Source organism: Diadema setosum, chromosome 17 (assembly GCF_964275005.1).
Source record: "Diadema setosum chromosome 17, eeDiaSeto1, whole genome shotgun sequence".
In the NCBI taxonomy this organism is placed as follows: Eukaryota; Metazoa; Echinodermata; class Echinoidea; order Diadematoida; family Diadematidae; genus Diadema; species Diadema setosum.
The window spans coordinates 30,656,169-30,673,894 of NC_092701.1; the positions used below are offsets into that span (position 1 = coordinate 30,656,169).

At 38.8% G+C, this 17,726-nt stretch overlaps 1 pseudogene; it reads right to left on the minus strand.

Moving 5' to 3' along the window:
• Positions 1-6,044: 6,044 nt before the first annotated feature.
• LOC140240593 (sulfotransferase 1B1-like) lies at positions 6,045-16,782 on the minus strand (annotated as a pseudogene).
• Between the last annotated feature and the right edge of the window lie 944 nt (positions 16,783-17,726).

Consider the following 17,726-nt stretch of genomic DNA (forward strand, 5'->3'; position numbering starts at 1 on the left):
TATGAGAGAGTCACAGCTCATGCACGTAAAAGATCCCGCTTCATTCATTCATCGTAAAGAGCAGGGTGTCTAACCCGGTGAAGTGGTCCCACCCCACATCCAACTGGACCCCATGGAAGACCAGCTTAGTGTAGCTGAATATGGGCTATCCAGCCATCTTCACGGATGGAAAATGAACAACAACAACAACAACTAGGTCTTGTTACTGTGATAGCATATGACACTTCAACTGAAATACAAACGCAAATGAAGTCACTTTGAAAAGTATTTCTATATGGTATACTGAGGAACACACACACACACACACACACACACACACACACATTGACATAATTATGTTACCAACTGTAATATTCCGTCGGGATAATCACTATCATTATCATTTAAGTAACATTATTAGGAACAGTCGAATATTGTAACAGAACAAAGTGAAACACACTAACACAGACACATTGCAAGACAAGTAATTTTAGAACTAGAAAATTGGAGCGATTGACGCACATAAAGCACCTTGACTAAAGCCTGGCGCATCCCCCATCTTTTGTTATTATTTATGTTGTTTTGAAAAATTTTGTCTTTTTATTTATGTTGTTTTTTTAAGGGGGGGGGGGGCACCAGAGGGGGATGCGCCGTCTCGATCCGCGATTGCGTCAACCACAAAATGTCAAAGCTCATTGCTTGCATTACAGGGGCGGATCCAGGAATTCCGTAAAGGGGAGGCGCCTTTACAAAATTAAAACCTGCCGCACCCCCTATTTTTTTTTTCATTTCATTTGCGTTGATTTTACAACAACAACAAAATAGCTACCCTACCCCTATTTTTTTTCTTTTTATTTCTGTGTTTTAACAACAACAACAACAAAAAAATATATATATATAGAAAGGGGGCACCAGAGAGGTATGAGTCCCCTCTCGATCCGCGATTGCGTCAACCACAAATGTCAAAACTCATTGCTTGCATTACAGGGGCGGGTCCAGGAATTCCGCAAAGACGTCTTTTCAAAATGAAAGGCTGGCGTAACACCCACAACTTGTTTATTTCTGCGGACTTCCTGGACCCGCCGCCGCGGCCCCTGTAAGGCAAGCAATGAGTTTTGACATTTGTCGTTGACGCAATCGCGTATCGAGAGGGGGAGCATCCCCTCTGGTGCCCCCTATCTATTTTTTGTTGTTGTTAAAACAACAGAAATGAAATGAAAAAAAAATAGGGGGAAGCGGCATGTTTTAATTTTGTAAAGGCGCCTCCCCTTTACGGAATTCCAGGATCCGCCCCTGTAATGCAGCAATTTATTAGTTTTGACATTATATGGTTAACGCAATCGCGGATGGCGACGGGCGCATCCCCCCTCTGGGGCTCCCTCTCTTTATTTTCTTCAAAACAACATAATTATGTAATAACAAAAAGATGGGGGATGCGCCAGGCTTTAATTATGTAAAGGTGCCCCCCCTTTACGTAATTTCTGGATCCGCCCCCGTATTACAAGCAATGAGTTTTGACATTTGTGGTTGACGCAATCGCGGATCAAAAAGGGGGCGCATCCCCCTCTGGTACCTCTCTCTCTCTCTCTCTCTCTCTTTAGTTAAAATAATAAAACTAAAAAGGGAAAAATTGGGGGAGGGGTGTGGCAGCTTTGATTTTGTAAAAGCGCCTCCCCTTTACGGAATTCCTGGATCCAGCCCTGTAATGCAAGCAATGAGTTTTGACATTATTTTGTGGTTAACGCAATCATGGATGGAGAGGGCACGCATCCCCTTATGGTGCCCCCTTCTATTTTTTTTAACAACATAAATAAAAAGAAAAAAATGGGGAGGGGGTGTGGAAGCCTTTGACTTTGTAAAGGCTCCTCCCTTTTACGGAATTCCTTGATCCGCCTCTGTAATGCAAATGATGGGTTTTGACATCAACTTGTGGTTGACGCAGTAGGCGGATCTAGAGGGGGTGCGGCGGCCCCTCCCCGTCTCTGTTTTTGTTAAAAGAAAAGAAAGAAAAAAGAATAAGAAAAAGAAAGGGGAGGGTTTTCCCTGGCCTTTGAGTTTGTAAAGGCACTTCCCCTTTACGGAATTCCTGGATCCGCCCCTGTGACGCGTTATGACATTTGTGGTCGACGCGTTATGACATTTGTGATTAACCCAATTTTGACATTTGAGGATCAAGAGGGGCGCATCCCCCCTCTGGTGCCCCTGTCTATATTTTGTTAACGCAACAGACATAAGAATAAGAAAATGGGGGGGGGGGAAGGGTCTCGCAAGCCTTTGATTTTGTAAAGGCGCCTCCCTTTTACAGAATTCCTGGATCCGCCTCTATCATGCAAATGATGGGTTTTGACATTAACTTGTGGTTGACGCAGTGGCTGATCTAGAGGGGGAGCGGCGGCTCCTCCCCGTCTCTGTTTTTGTTAAACAAAAGAAAGAAAAAAGAAAAAGAAAAAGAAAGGGAGGGTTTTCGCTGGTCTTTGAGTTTGTAAAGGCACTTCCCCTTTACGGAATTCCTGGATCCGCCCCTGTGACGCGTTTTGACATTTGTGGTGGACGTGTTATTGTGATTAACCCAATTTTGACATTTGCGGTTGACGCAATCGCGGATCGAGAGGGGCGCATCCCCCTCTGGTGCCCCCTGTCTATATTTTGTTAACGCAACAGAAATATAAATAAGAAAATGGGGGGGGGGGGGAGGGTCTCGCCAGCCTTTGATTTTATAAAGGCGCCTCCCCTTTACGGAATTCCTGGATATGCCCCTGTGACGCGTTATGACATTTGTAGTAAAATTTGGAGATTTTGACATTTGTCGTCGACGTGTTATGACATTAGTGGTTAATCCGATTTTGACATTTGTCGTCGACGTGTTATGACATTTGCAGTAAAAATGGAAATTTTGACATTTGTCGTCGACGTGTTATGACATTAGTGGTTAATCCGATTTTGACATTTGTCGTCGACGTGTTATGACATTAGTGGTCATTATGACAATTGTCGTCGACGTGTTATGACATTAGTGGTTGTTATGACATTTGTCGTCGACGTGTTATGACATTAGTGGTTGTTATGACATTTGTCGTCGACGTGTTATGACATTAGTGGTTGTTTTGACATTAGTGGTCGATTTTGACATTAGTGGGCTCTACACACGCACTATTGGTACGGCAATATACCATCGCGGAGAGTGGCGTGTATGCATTGAGTCTGTCGCTGTGTTGCATTGCATCATGATACGTATGTTCTCGGACTTCATATGGTAATAAACGGCGCGGTCATACAAGGGCATTTACGTACAGTGTCAGGGACGTTCGCCATTAATTGGCGTGTATGAAAGCAACGAATGCTATTGTTTTATTTTATTTTGCACAACTGCAGGATACTATGCAGCTCAGGTATGTCATTTAGTTTACTTTCAAGTCCGGTATCATTGTAATCAGACTGTTTAGGACGGCTAAATATCCACTTAAATTTTGTCCTTGCCGATCGTGCCGCTGTCCATTCGTTTACTGCTTAGCTGTTGTAAAACATACATATTCATAATTCGAGCGGACATGGGGGGGGGGGAACCTCGCTTGGCCGACCGCCTATTCTTGAACTGAAGTTACGAGTGGAAATAAAATGGGTGGTTCTATATGGTCCGTCAAACCAAGTTTTGGTTATAAAAATAAAAAGGAGGAAGTAAATGAAGGCAAAAATATTCTTTTCGTTCTCCCATAACGTGGGAAAAGAAATATCAAAGAAAAAATACGAGACCCTGAAACCCATGGATTCCCACGGGTGCCTAATACTTATTAAATCTAATGACTAACTCCCTCTCCCCAAATAATGATAATATATAATAATAATAATGATAATGATAATAATAATAATAATAATAATAATAATAATAATAATAATAATAATAGCGTACAGTCTGAAGTAGATAAACGGGTGGTTCTATGATCTATCAAACCAAGTTTTTCTTTTTTAAGCAAAAGGAGGGAGCAAAATGGAAATGAAAATATGTTATATTCTCTCAGCACAATAGCAACAAAAACACGGGGGGGGTCTATGAAGTAGCACAATATTACGTATGTTAGTGCAGTGAAGTATATTTTTTTTTACAAATTTTCTTAAGAAAAGCTTTTTATCAAGAGCAGAAAAATGGGGGAAACAGATTTTTACAATTCTTAACAAATTAACATTTCCGCCTCCCTTGGTTCATTCCTATATTATGACTCTACTCTCGATCTCTTCTCCCCTAAATAATTACAATGTTATAGTAATAATAATGATAATAATAATAATAATAATAATAATAATAATAATAACAATGAGATAAACAGGTGGTTCTAGGATCCATCAAACCCAGTTTTCATGATAAAAACAGAAATGAGGGAGCAAATGAAGACGAATATATTCTTCCTGTATTTCTTCTCTCATAACGTGGGTGAAGAAATACTAAACAAATAAGAGGGAGCAAATGAAAACGAAAATATTTCATTTTTCTCTCATAATGTGGGAAAAGAAATGAGAATAAAAAAAAAAATGGGATGCCTTGAGACCAATCGTTGATTCCTGCATGGAGGCAAGAACAGGGGGTAATAAATATCAAAGTCATAGTGCCAACGGTATCTCCCCGTTTCGACGGGAAGAATCTGTGGGCAGAACTTTTGGGGAATTTCATAAGCGATTTTAGTAATTTTTCCCTGAATTATCGTTTTTGTTCTGTTTTTTTTTTTTGTTCTGCGGGGATGGAAATGTAGGCATACACTGTGTGTGTGCGTGTGTGTGTGTGTGTGTGTGTGTGCGTGTGTGTGTGTGTTGGAGTGGGTGGGGGCGGGTGAGGGACAAGAAGACAACCGCATTGGACTTCAAAGGGTGCAGATAACCCATCGAACTAAAGTTCTATACTAGAAGCAAGTGGCTGGAAGATCCCAACCAATGGACGGGATCGCTGAGCAGGTACTACAAATGTAATATTAAATATCTGGGAAGGGTGGTCATTGGTAGAAGAGAGCACGATTTAACGAAGGAATGAGAAAACTTTGCTTTTTATTTCATTAATAAAAATGTGCAAAATCGTGAGTGAGAAAAAAAAAAATAAAGGCCCTCAGACCCGTGGATTTCCACGGGTATATATATATAGATATATATATATATATATATATATATATATATATATATATATATACATTTATGTGACCCGCTACAACAAAACGACCTGAACGTCGGGGGAGGACAATTTTCTGAAAATGGCATGACATTTTCCCTTACTCTTCTACTTAAATTTCATATATAGTGCAATTCATAAAAGTGCTTGGTGGCACAGATATCGATGGTTTTATTAGCGCATGTCAAGTGGTTGAGGAAATCAGAGTTTCGAGAAATACGCTTTCAAAGCTTTCCTTCCGACGCTATCATGATCAAGGGGAGGCGAGACAGTTTTCACCGCTTGACAATAGACGGCATGCTCATAGCGACCTCAGCGATGTTCATTCAAGCTTAGCGCCAGCGGTCTAGCATGACCAATCAGTAATCAGGATGCCACGCACTGACCAATAAGATCGCTCCCTCGTTGCTAGGGGCGGAGTCTACATTGTAGCTGCGGCGCTAAATCCAAATCTTCGGACACGTTTCTGTTACGTTGAAAGTCGGAAAAATCATGGCCCAGAAAAACACTGATTTCTTGCCTTTCCTTTGATCCTTTAGCTTCGAAATTTCGACAGAATAATAGACAAAATATTAGACTACAAAATTATGCCAAAAACAGAAATCCGATTGTTTTGTCCAATTTTGATGATGTGACTTCAAACTCGATTTTCTCGGCTCAGCAGTCAACGACTTTAGGATCCTTTTGTTGTAGCGGGTCACAATATATATATATATATATATATATATATATGTATATATATATATATATATATATATATATATATATATACATGACGAGCGAGTACTGATTAGTGTCACAAATGGTGTCACAAATTATTTGTTTTGTGTTATTTCCCACCGTGGATAATACACCTACGGGGCGAGGCAATTTATTCTGACGAAGGTTATTTCTTCCGTCTTTTTCAGCACATTTTTCATTCGGAAGAAATCAGAATATTTGTTCCCGCCATCGCTCTCCTATACCATTCATCAAAAATCTCATTCTCTGCTACAGTGAAGCGATTCTTCCATTGAGCGACCTGGCCTATAAGATAAGATACATGAGAACATATAAAGAAATTAGATCAACTATAGCAGGACAGGAAAATTTCATTATAAAAATAAATCTCTAAAAAAGTTAAAGGACATTGAAGTTTCATATTTCAATGAGTGAGTGATAAGTTTCATTTTATGTTCATTGCAAGTGGTTTGAGTGTCAACGCCTAATCCGTCCTTTAAAATGAATATGTTACTCCTTTTTCTTTCTTGATGAAATAAAAAGGAATAGCTAATCTCCATCTCATCTACTGACATTCTTTAGGTACATCGTGTATAACTTTAAATTATTACTTCAGCTTTCACGTTGAATAAAGTTGCAGTCTTTGATTGCATTCTGTAAATAATGAATGTTTATAATTTAGTTTAGTAAGAAGATTGTCTACGAGTTTTATCGTTCTCATAAGCTTTGTTTGGTTTTCAATTTGCTTTCTGTGTGACTTTTGTTTGACCTTTGAAAGCATAACAAACATCTTCTGAAATATGTTATCTATAATAGAATACTCTTTGTAAGACATAACAGATTTTAGACGGTCTGAAACACAGAAATTTTGAAGAGATACCTTTGTTCAGGAAAGAAAGGAGCCCAAATGCTTTTGTGAGAAAAAAAATGATCCAGATTCCGCCATATTCCGGTTGGTAGCTTTCATCTCAGACATGGTACTGCTCCTAACGACTCGCTGTATTCCTCCGACATAGGGCGCCCGATGTGTTCTGCGATAGCTGCTATTCCTGATATTGGATCCTTTGGGGCACATTTTTAACACCGTGATATACAAGTGAATAAATACTAGTATGGTTTATCAACCTAGGATAACAAAAAAACAAGGCATAAGCAGCGACAAAAATAGAAGATAACGATTTGATATGACAGCTTACAGACGGTCAAAATCTAACATACTGGGTGCCATTCAGTCTGTATAGACCTATGACATTAAACTTTCTAATCTAAAAGTAAAATAACCAAAGACCCCCTCCCCCAAAAAAGAAGAAAAGTTCAGATATTTCATTACGCGTAAAACAAAACAATTACTGTAAACATCAAGGTCAGATAAACACCTGATAAACAAGGATTTATATGAAATGGAGTTGTTAATGTTCTTTCTGTATTCGTGATGATCTGACTGTCCAATCAAAGGATCATAGAAAAGTCACCAGCTAGGCGCGAGATAAATGCTATATGATAAACACAGTGGGGAAGACCGTCACAACAAAGTAAGAAATTAATTACTTTCAAGGGGATCAATAAGAGACATTTTTTCTTTTTCTGCATCATACTATTGCATTTCCTTTTATAAACATTGATGTCCAAGAAAGTCATGTAAAGCTGGTGTATTCCACATTCTGACGATTGTAAAGAATTTGAGAATTTAACCTCTATTCACTTTGACGTCACGTGTCATTTACCCATATAAAAAGAAGACATTGCAGATGGATACAAAAGAGATCGTGCACCTATTGTATTGCTCGACGTTTTACCTTAAGGAAGTCCTCGTAGTGAACGAAAAGTAAGTTCTCCTCCTCACGAATGTCACAGAATTCTTTGACGTGCTCTGGCCAAGAACCCCAGGCCATTTCTAAATAGAGAAAATTGTTTTCATTGACATTGACTTTTATAGGCCTAATATGAAACTGGCCATTTGATTCTGCACAATGCCTCCCGGGCTAATCCCAGCCATAATAAAACTAACAACAGACAAAGCCTACACAGTGAAATAGAGAGTAAATACAAGAGAATATCAACATATTTCACATTATAAATCTAAAAGTATTAATTGACATTTACGTAGCACATTAATATTCAAATTCAAATTCAAGTTTATTCCGTTTTTTTTCCGTTTTTCGACAATTAAAAGATATAGCGTAACATACACACAAGAGCAGTTCCTGTACTAAAACCTAACGGCCGGATATTCTACGGAGTTCGTGTGTCCAATGGCAAGAAAAAAGTACTTAACCATTGTTAGTGGACGCCACTGGACATGTAGGTGCAAACTTAATCGCTGGAATTTCTCATTTTTTTTTTTTTTTTTTTTTGCTGGCTTTGTGACCCTAATGTGGTGAACATCTCTGTGTAAGGGAATGAAGAATACTAGCTGCTGCACATTGAAGGCTGGTTTGCAGTGGAAATGAAACAGAAAAGGAAGGAAATGGAGAAAAAATCCGATGACGGAGAGAATCCATCCTCTGAATATCGACGTAGCGAGAGACTGTCAGCCCGGTACGGGGACGCTCCTGGCCGAATTAGCACTGAGAACAGCAATGGTTCTTCCCTCAACGCAGCTGGTCAACCAACCATCAAGGCGAACAATGATAGCAGCAAAGCCATTGAAACTGACCATGAGCATACAATGGCCATCAGGGACCACATAAAAGAGGTAATCTCCTCTGAGCCAATTCTCAACAAGCTCGTCACCCTCATAGCCGACGCCATCATGGATCGAGTTCCGCAAAACATCTACCAGGCTCTCAACCATGATATCGCTGCGAAAGAGAACGAAGTGTCTGCACTAAAGAAAAAGGTGAAAGACCTGGAGAAGTCCCTTGCTGATGTGCAAAACATACAGGAGGAGCAGGAACAGTACAGTAGGCGAGAGTCCCTCAGGATCTACGGAATACCTGAAAAGCAAAGTGAGAAAACAGATGAAGTAGTTCGTGGTGTCGTGAAGGAGCACCTTGATATCGAACTTGGCCTGTCAGATATTTCACGGAGTCACAGGATCACAACGAAGTCGAGACCGGGAGCGAGATCTACTGAAGGGCCCAAACCACTCAATGTCAAGTTCAACACGTACAACACCAAGCGAGCAGTGTTCGACGCCAAGGCCAGACTTCGTGGTACAAGAATCTTCATCCAAGAAGACCTAACTCAACATCGACGGGAACTGATCAACGCTGCCAAGCAGAAATCAACAGTGAAGAGAGTTTGGACAAACGATGGAAAAATCACAGCTCATTTAATCGTCAAACCTCTTACACATATACTGAATATGTCAATTAAACAAGCCTCTGTTCCAGATGAACTGAAAGTTACTAAAATTACACCTGTCTTTAAAGGTGGGAATAAAATGGTGATGGGAAACTATAGACCAATCAGTATTTTACCTGTTTTGCTAAGATTTTTGAAAAGATAATATTTACTCAACTATATGATTATTTGACAAGTCATCATCTTCTCTGCGACCAACAGTCTGGTTTTCGCCCGAATAATTCGACTTCCACTGCACTGTTAAAGTAATAGAGGAATGGCTAGACAAGCTCGATCGAGGTAATCTAGTTGGGGTAGTAACATTGGACCTGAAAAAGGCTTTCGACACTGTTGACCACAAGGTATTGTTATCCAAACTGAAAAGACTGGGTGTCACCGGTAATGCACTGAAATAGGTAGAACACTATTTGTTCAATCGCGTTCAGTACACTGTTGTGAATGGTGTAAAATCCCCCATGAGAGTTATTGAGTGTGGCGTTCCACAAGGGAGCACCTTAGGTCCTCTGTTGTTTGTTGTATATGTCAACGACCTGGCGGAATGCCTTAATGAATGTAAGGTGTCTCTGTATGCTGACGACACCTGTATATACACTGCACATAAGAATGCTGAATCTGTGGCCGATACTCTCAACAAGGATTTGGAAGCAGTAAATCGCTGGCTTAAAGAGAATAAACTTGTACTCAATGTAGATAAATGTGAATGTTTATTGCTTGGTACAAAAAAAAACCGACTAAAAAGTATAAAGCATTTTAATGTGCACATTGAATCATATGAAATTGAGCGAGTAACACATATTACATATCTTGGTGTTATCATTGATGAACATCTACATTGGGAACAGCATATTGGAAAAATATCAAAGGAGATAATAAGTAGAATATATTTATTGAAACGGATACGACCTTATATAACACAACAGACAGCATTGATATATTACAAGAGTATTGTACATGGAAGATTTGACTACTGTGATGTAGTGTGGTCAAATCGGGCACTGCGTACCGTTCTGAAAGTTAATTGGAGGTTTTCAACACAATTGATATATGATCAGTTAAGTATTTCTACTATTAGAATAAGACAGAAAGTTACATGCGATGCATAAAATTGCTCATGAGGTTTACCCCCAAAGTCTGTGTGAGTTGTTTTCATTTAAATATACAAATTATTTTTTCAGATGTAATATGTTAAAATTTGAGTTATATAGATTTTCAACTAATTTCAAACGTAGGAGTTTACAGTACAGGGGATGTAAACTGTGGAATGATCTCCCAGATAATATCAAGATTATGAGTTTTAATAATTTCAGGTCTCATTTGAAACAGCAGCAGTTGTAGTTTGATATCCACTGCATTATGTATCATATTACATCATATCAATTATCATAACGTTTCCTATTATGTTACGCGACGAGTACTATTGACATTTGTTTTATATCAATCTCTTGTCAATGTATGTATTTTTTTATTCATATGTTGTTATATGTAGATATACTTTTCTTTTTCTTCGTGATTTTTTTTCTCTCTTTTTTGTTCGTATTTCAATCATTGCTATACGCTGTTACTGAATCTATGTTTCGTTCTGTTTGTATACATGCACGAACTTGCAGAATAACAGCCGATGGCTGAGAAAGTTTCCTTTTTATTACCGTGTTGAAATAAAATGAAAATGAAATGAAATGAATTCATCACTCTTTCTTAAGTGATAGAAATCGTATCAAGAAAACAAAGTGAGTTTAACAGAGTAAAACAGTACTTGTATGCTTACAGTAAAGATACATTACAATGCCTGAAGTAAATTGAAATAAAGTGAACGGAATATCAACGTACACAAGGCGAAAAACGAAGGGACCCACTGAAAAGACAAAGCTTGTAGAGTGTGGGCCCCTCTGGAAAGAAAGAATCAGTTAAAATATTGGTAACAATCGGCATCAGAACAGCAACAAAAATGTTTGAAGCAACAGCGAAAATAATCATAACAACAACAAAAAATAGAGAAAAATGTTTTAAATATAACACCATATTGTAGAAATAAAAGTTTCCATTTGAAAGTAAATATTTCCAGGCATATTCATTTTTGTCTGCCTGTTTTAGATGTTTGTCTGAACTCATTTTTTAGTCGTTGTTAATTGTTGTTGTTGTTGTTTCTTTTCACAGCCATTTTATCTTCCGTAGATAGCACTCACACTCAGAGTCATAATTTCCAGCTTTCATCGTTCAATTACAGAGGAATACAATCAGAACTGGCACAATTACATTGTAACCTAAAATGTAAGCCCCGTTTTGCCAAAAGATAAAATCGATTGTAAATTCCCTTACCACATAGGCTGCCATACATTGTGACAGAAATCAACTATATGTGACCGTGCACCTCAAAACGAACATAAAGTCGCACACACTGATTTTGCGTGAGGACTGAAATTAAGTGAAATGGGTCAACCTAGCCGAACTTGACTTTTTCATATTTTCTGAAAGCGCGGGTCTTCTTTTACACTATGCTAAAATTTGGTATCATAAAACAGGCAGGAAAGTGTGTTTCTTTTTAGCAGTTTATCTCGAACATTTATGGTAGAATAGTGTGATTAGGTGTGTCTTTAGAATCCCCTTTTCATTTCTGAAAAACCTTGTCCACACTCTTCATTTTCAACTCTAATAACTTTTGAAAAGATAGTGCTTCTGATTTGAAAGTTGGCATTAATTATGGACAGAATGTGTTAATGAGGCATGCTTAATTTCAATTTAATCTGATAATCCCTTCATTGTTGTTACTCTGGTGGTTTACTTCCTGTTTTTTGTCCCATTCATCGCCAGCACGGTTTGGTAAAGATTAAGCGCTTGAATAGACACTGTACTTCAGAGCCTCTTTTCTCAGTTCACACTTTTCCTGAGTTTGTGCTTTCTTTCCAATATTAAGATAAATTAAGATTAAGATATTAAGAAGAGTCCATTTGATTTGAGTTATACATCATTTTAAGCTTAAAGTCTAAACTAAAATTCAGGGTCACATATAATCAATTATAACTCTTCATAAAACAGGGCCCAGGTCTCAAATACTCACCGCCTGCAAGAAATTGCCTGAAGTTCTTTTCCCAGTTTATACGTACAAATTCCGAGTTTGAAAAAAAGTTGTACCATGAGGTCGTGACATCCTTTGGATTGCGCACAAGGTATACTACCTATAGCAAAAAAAAAAAAAAAAAATGTATAGGCATTGCCTTATTGCTGAATATATATATATATATATATATATATGCACTGTTGGTCATAAAGATGGAATATTTTTTTTTCTCAAATCTTAACGGCATATCTACTACAATGTGCTTGGAAAATAATATATTTAATGTAAGTCAATCACTTAACTTTGTTACCATGCCACTTTCACAGTGATTTTTAACAAGTATATGCCTAAATTATTTTAAACAATGGGAGTGAAACAATATTGATAATATTCTAAAGAAATTCATCAACAGAATATTTGTTTTAAACGTCATTCAATTTTCCAGATGACCTTATTTTGTTTGTGTGTGATTCCGTTGAGAAGTTCACATCAAATTTAGTCATTGTTCTTAAGATTTCACTAATATCGGGTATGATGTCCACCCCGGGTATATCCATCCTAGCATGAATCAGAGCGCGTAGGCGTTGTGGCAGGCTGTCCACCCAGGTTGTTGATGACGTCGACAGGTATGGCTTCCCACTCTTCGCTCAACGCAGCTGTCAACTCCTGCAGATTTTGAGGAATGACCTCTCTGCTGTTGATGGCTCGGCCTAGGGCATCACATGCATGTTCTATGGGGTTCATATCTGGCGAACAAGCTGGCCATGGCAACTGCTCAACCCCCTCTGCCTCTAGGAATTCTCCAGCTGTCCTGTGCGGTCTAACGTTATCATCCCGCAGTCGGAAATTGAACCCATATACATGTCTTTCATATGGAAGGCAGTGGAACTCCAATATCTACCCGTAGACAGCGGCGTTCACTAGGTATTAAGTAAACGCCACTGTAGTGGTGCCATCCGGCACCACTAATGGGGTTTTCCTCCGTAATGGATTCCGGCCCAGACCATCGCTGGGCCTCCTCCACCTTGGGTTGTCTCGGAGACACAGTCATCCCGAAGGCTTTCCCCAGCTAATTAACGAACTCGCTGTCTCCCATCTCTACGGTCAAGGATGAACCTACTCTCGTCCATGAAGATAACGTGTTGCCAATGTCCCAGTTGAAACGTCATGTGCTGCCTGGCCCAAAGGAGACGAGCTAACCCGTGGCGAACCGTCAGGCGTAGACATCTAAACAATCATCGTCTCGGTTGCCATGTTGTATCAATCTGAGATTGACTGTTGATCTTGAGACGTTGATTCCATGATGTCTCCTCCATAAGCGTTGAAGACGACTCGTGAGTAACTTCTGGTTTCTGCGGCTAAGATTCAACAGTTGGCGATCATCTCTACTTGTTGTCAGTCTGGGACGTCCTGGTGATTTCCGTGGCAGCACATTTCCTCTCTCACGATGACGCTTAAGGATTTTAGAGACTGCACCCTGTGAAATCCCTAGGATTTCTCCTATACGAGTCTGCTTGTAGTCCTCCTGCCTATAGCGCTATCACTCACTCGCGCATTGCCGTCAGCATTGGACCAGGCACAGTATAGGGGGAATCTGTACCATTTTTTAATGCAAACAGTACAGGGAACTTGGAAAAAATAAACTTTCTCTACACGGTGCAAAATCAGCTAAAAGGGCAATATTTCAACTCCAAAGGGCTTTATAGTCTGCACAAGGTAACTTTGTTACGTAATAACACATTATTTATGTTCAAATATCACCTGAATAATGGGGTAACATTACGTAATCAATAACATACCAGCTTGTCTACAGACAACTGTTTAAATGCAAACAAAACGGTCGACTTTTATTCAATACAAAATTATTCCACCTTTTTGACCAACAGTGTACATGCATTGTGCAGTATGAAACATGTAAACGATAAAACGCTATAGCTTGTAACAAAATACAAAACAGTATGATCCTGCATATGGCTTCACCATACGTGACCGTGCGTCACAAAACCAACAAAAAGTAGCATCTACTGATTTTGTGTGAAGAATGAAAATAGATGAAAACCTGCCCACCCAGCCAATCTCGAGTTTTTTCATATTTTCTGAAAGAGTAAATCTTACTCTTCTACATAACGCGAAAGGTTGGGATCATAAAACGAACAGAAATTTGTGTTCTAACAGGGTTTTTTTCGAACACTTTTTTTTTGTGGTAAAAATAGCGTGATTAGATGTGTCTTACAGTCCCCTTTTCATTTTTAAACACACTGTACACACTCTTCATTTTCAGTTCTAATAACTGTAGAAAGGATGATGCTACTGCTTTTAACGTTGACATTTATCTTGTTAATCATGGACAGAATGTGTTAATGAAGCATGTATAATTTCAGCTTAATCTGATAATACTTTCTTTGTTGTTGCTGTGGTGGTTTACATGCTGTTTTTGTCCCATCCATACTTCCCAAGAATGTGAGACTTTTTCCCCCAATATTTAAATTGGTTAAGAGAGTTCATTTGAATCGAGACACCATTTAAAGTCGAAAGTCTGCTCTGTCAGAATCTGCTCTTAACTGAAGTTTATGTCTGGCGACTTTCTGTTGGTTTTGTGATGCAGGGTCACATAATCATTGTTAATACTCAGAGTAAGAAAAAAAAATCTCTTTGTAGCAAGGTCTTAGTTTTAGAGAATCTGTTTAAGTTGGTAGCCAGCAACGTGAAAGAAGCTAAGTTATAGATAGTTTTATAAAGAATTGTCAACCTCTAATACCTTGGCTTTCTTCATCAGGTCTTTTGGCAGACGACTGAGCCTAAGGTGGGTGAGGATGACCCTCGGTGAGGGCGCTTTCTCGATCGCGTTCAAGAAAGGTGTCATGTCCATTTTCACTGTATCCAGTTCGTCCAGAGTACCAGGGAAAGTCTGGTCCATGTTTATCATCTCCGCGCCAGATGAATGTAAAGTTCTGTTCATCTTTCTGGGATAACCGTCGTTCAAGACAAGGGAGACAATTTCAGTCATCCAGTGGGCTCCTTTAAAGAGAGAGGGAGAGAGAAGAAAAGTCCCAAGATTTGAATTGAACAATTTAATTGAAAAGATCATAACGAAATAAAGAGAAAACACACTAAGTCAAAGTCGAACGCATCCCTAACGTTGTGTCTCTCAGAGATTTCCTTTCAGAAAAATAAAGACTGGCGGAAATCATACAGAAAAAGAATTCAGGTATTTTACACAAACATTAAAAAACGAATGGAATAAGCCATTTTCTTCACAAACTCAGAGATTTAGTTTCCTAACATAATTCATTGTTTAATGCGGCGCATGTCTGCATGAAATATTTTTCCAGAGGGGGAAGAATACTCTACGTTCAATTTTGGTACTCTTTTCCGTGCCTGCGTTATGACTGTGTAGTAAGTCTGTGGAGGTAGAGGGTGTGGGAGGGGAATATCGTCCCTCGCACATGAGGAAGCTTTTGTTCTCTTAGAACTGAAATCCAATGATTTGTTGATACTTGTATGGGGAATATTTGGAAATTTTTGGATAAAAATTATGAAACATGAATATTTCAGGACACAATTAATGAATGCCTAAACTGTTGTCTCGTTCATCTTTTTCCGGGTGTGCGCCTTCATTGCGTACTAAGTCCGTTGGGACTGACCGAACGGGGAGGGTGTAAATGGAGGAGGGGGTGGCTACATGAGGAAACGTTTGCTTTTCATACCAAGAATTCATCCATCTGTTACACACTTTAGAAACATTTGGAAAAATTTCGAATAAAAAAGTAAACGACATCAAATTGTAAAATCTGTCACCTCCTTTTTCGCGTGTGCGTCTTCACTGTGTGCCATTAATGTCTATGGAGAGAACAGAACGGGTGGAGGGTGTTGGATGAGGTGTCCCCCTCCAACACGAGGGAGCTTTTGCATGATTTTCTTTTCTTCTTTTTTATAGAGACTCATGCAGTATTACGTTGCACAATTTAAGGGGGTTTCAGACAAATTTTTTAATCAAAAACTCAGAAAGGAGTGAAATACAAATATTTAGGGCAATGTGAACCACAAAATTATGATGTTTCATAACTTATTATGATTATCAATTTTTATTACTTTATAATGGAGGTGGAATTAGGTGGGCAGGGTTGGAGGATGTAATTCCTTCCCAATCGAGGGATTCTTTGCAATTTTCTATCGGGGAAATTCAAGATATTCAAACTCCACATAGAAGGAAATCCTAGACGGAAAAAAAAAGACACACCATTAACGCCTGCTACAAATGTCTTCAATCCCCTCCTTCATTTTTCTTTTTTGATTTCATTAATACTAACTAATATCATATTCTTATGCCAATGCTGATGCAACCAGAATCCCTTAGGAAGACTTGTTTTAGTCCTCTTCAAGATGTGCTCTGCAATGTAAAAGCAGAACACTTACCCGATTTCGGGAAAGTCAGCACCCAAACGTCATCGCTACGGACTTCAATTGAGCGAACGGATTCGATGCTGGAGTCGAGAACTACGTTCGGGTACCAGATACCTTGGTAGCAATGTTCAAAGACAATCCCAGGTTTACTCCGAGATTCATCGGCCATTTTCGAAGCACACGTCTTGGTTTCTGGAGATAAGAAACGTGGCGAACCAAAACGACCTTTTTTTTTTAATAAAGAGAGGAACCACCCCTTATTTGTGGGATAATCTATGTCATATTAGAATATCAACAATCAAAGTAGCTTACCTTTGTGGTCTCTTTGTGGGCTTTCTGCAATAAGTACAAGTCCTCTCTGCACAGTGATAAGAGGCGAAATGATCGAACTTCTGAGGAAACATGATTCCTTGTGCGCGAAAAATAAACTGTTCCCCTGCCTGCACAGTACGCTTGTTTGAACAAAAGTTACGAGTGAGTTATTGACTTTATTTATGCGTACCATCTGTTTGTATTCAAGCTTAGAATGATTTATATCATCCACAAAACATTTGTATTGCTCTACGTTTTATTTGTTTACTGGTACTTACAATGCATCTACAGTGTATTCATTTCATCCATTCGTTCAGTATTCTTTACCCAGGGTAGCCTCATCAATGGTTTATACACGTGTTGGGGACCATTCAGTAAAATAACCAAGTAACAAGTAACAATTGATTCATTATACAAAATTCCTGATGCACCTGTGCAAAGTTAATTAAAGTGTGATTCACGATTTATGATAATAAAGTCCATTTGACAAAGAATATACACATAGGCAGCCTACACCTTCACATGCAGAAGAGTTATATGCAGAATTAAAGGTCTTTGAAAAAAAAAAGCTGTGTCAAGTAATTGATGATGCTTTGGCACAATAACATCGTGAAGGTAGAAATTTGTCTCCAAAATTTTATGTTGGAAAATATCCTTGTTCTAAGAAGATAAGCATATGCCACTGCAAACAATTTATGAATGCTCCTCCCGTGTAATACACTCGGCAGTGTTTAAAATATTGCAGCATGTGAAATCAAGCTTCTATTATTGAATAATTATTTCATTCTTTGACATGAAAAT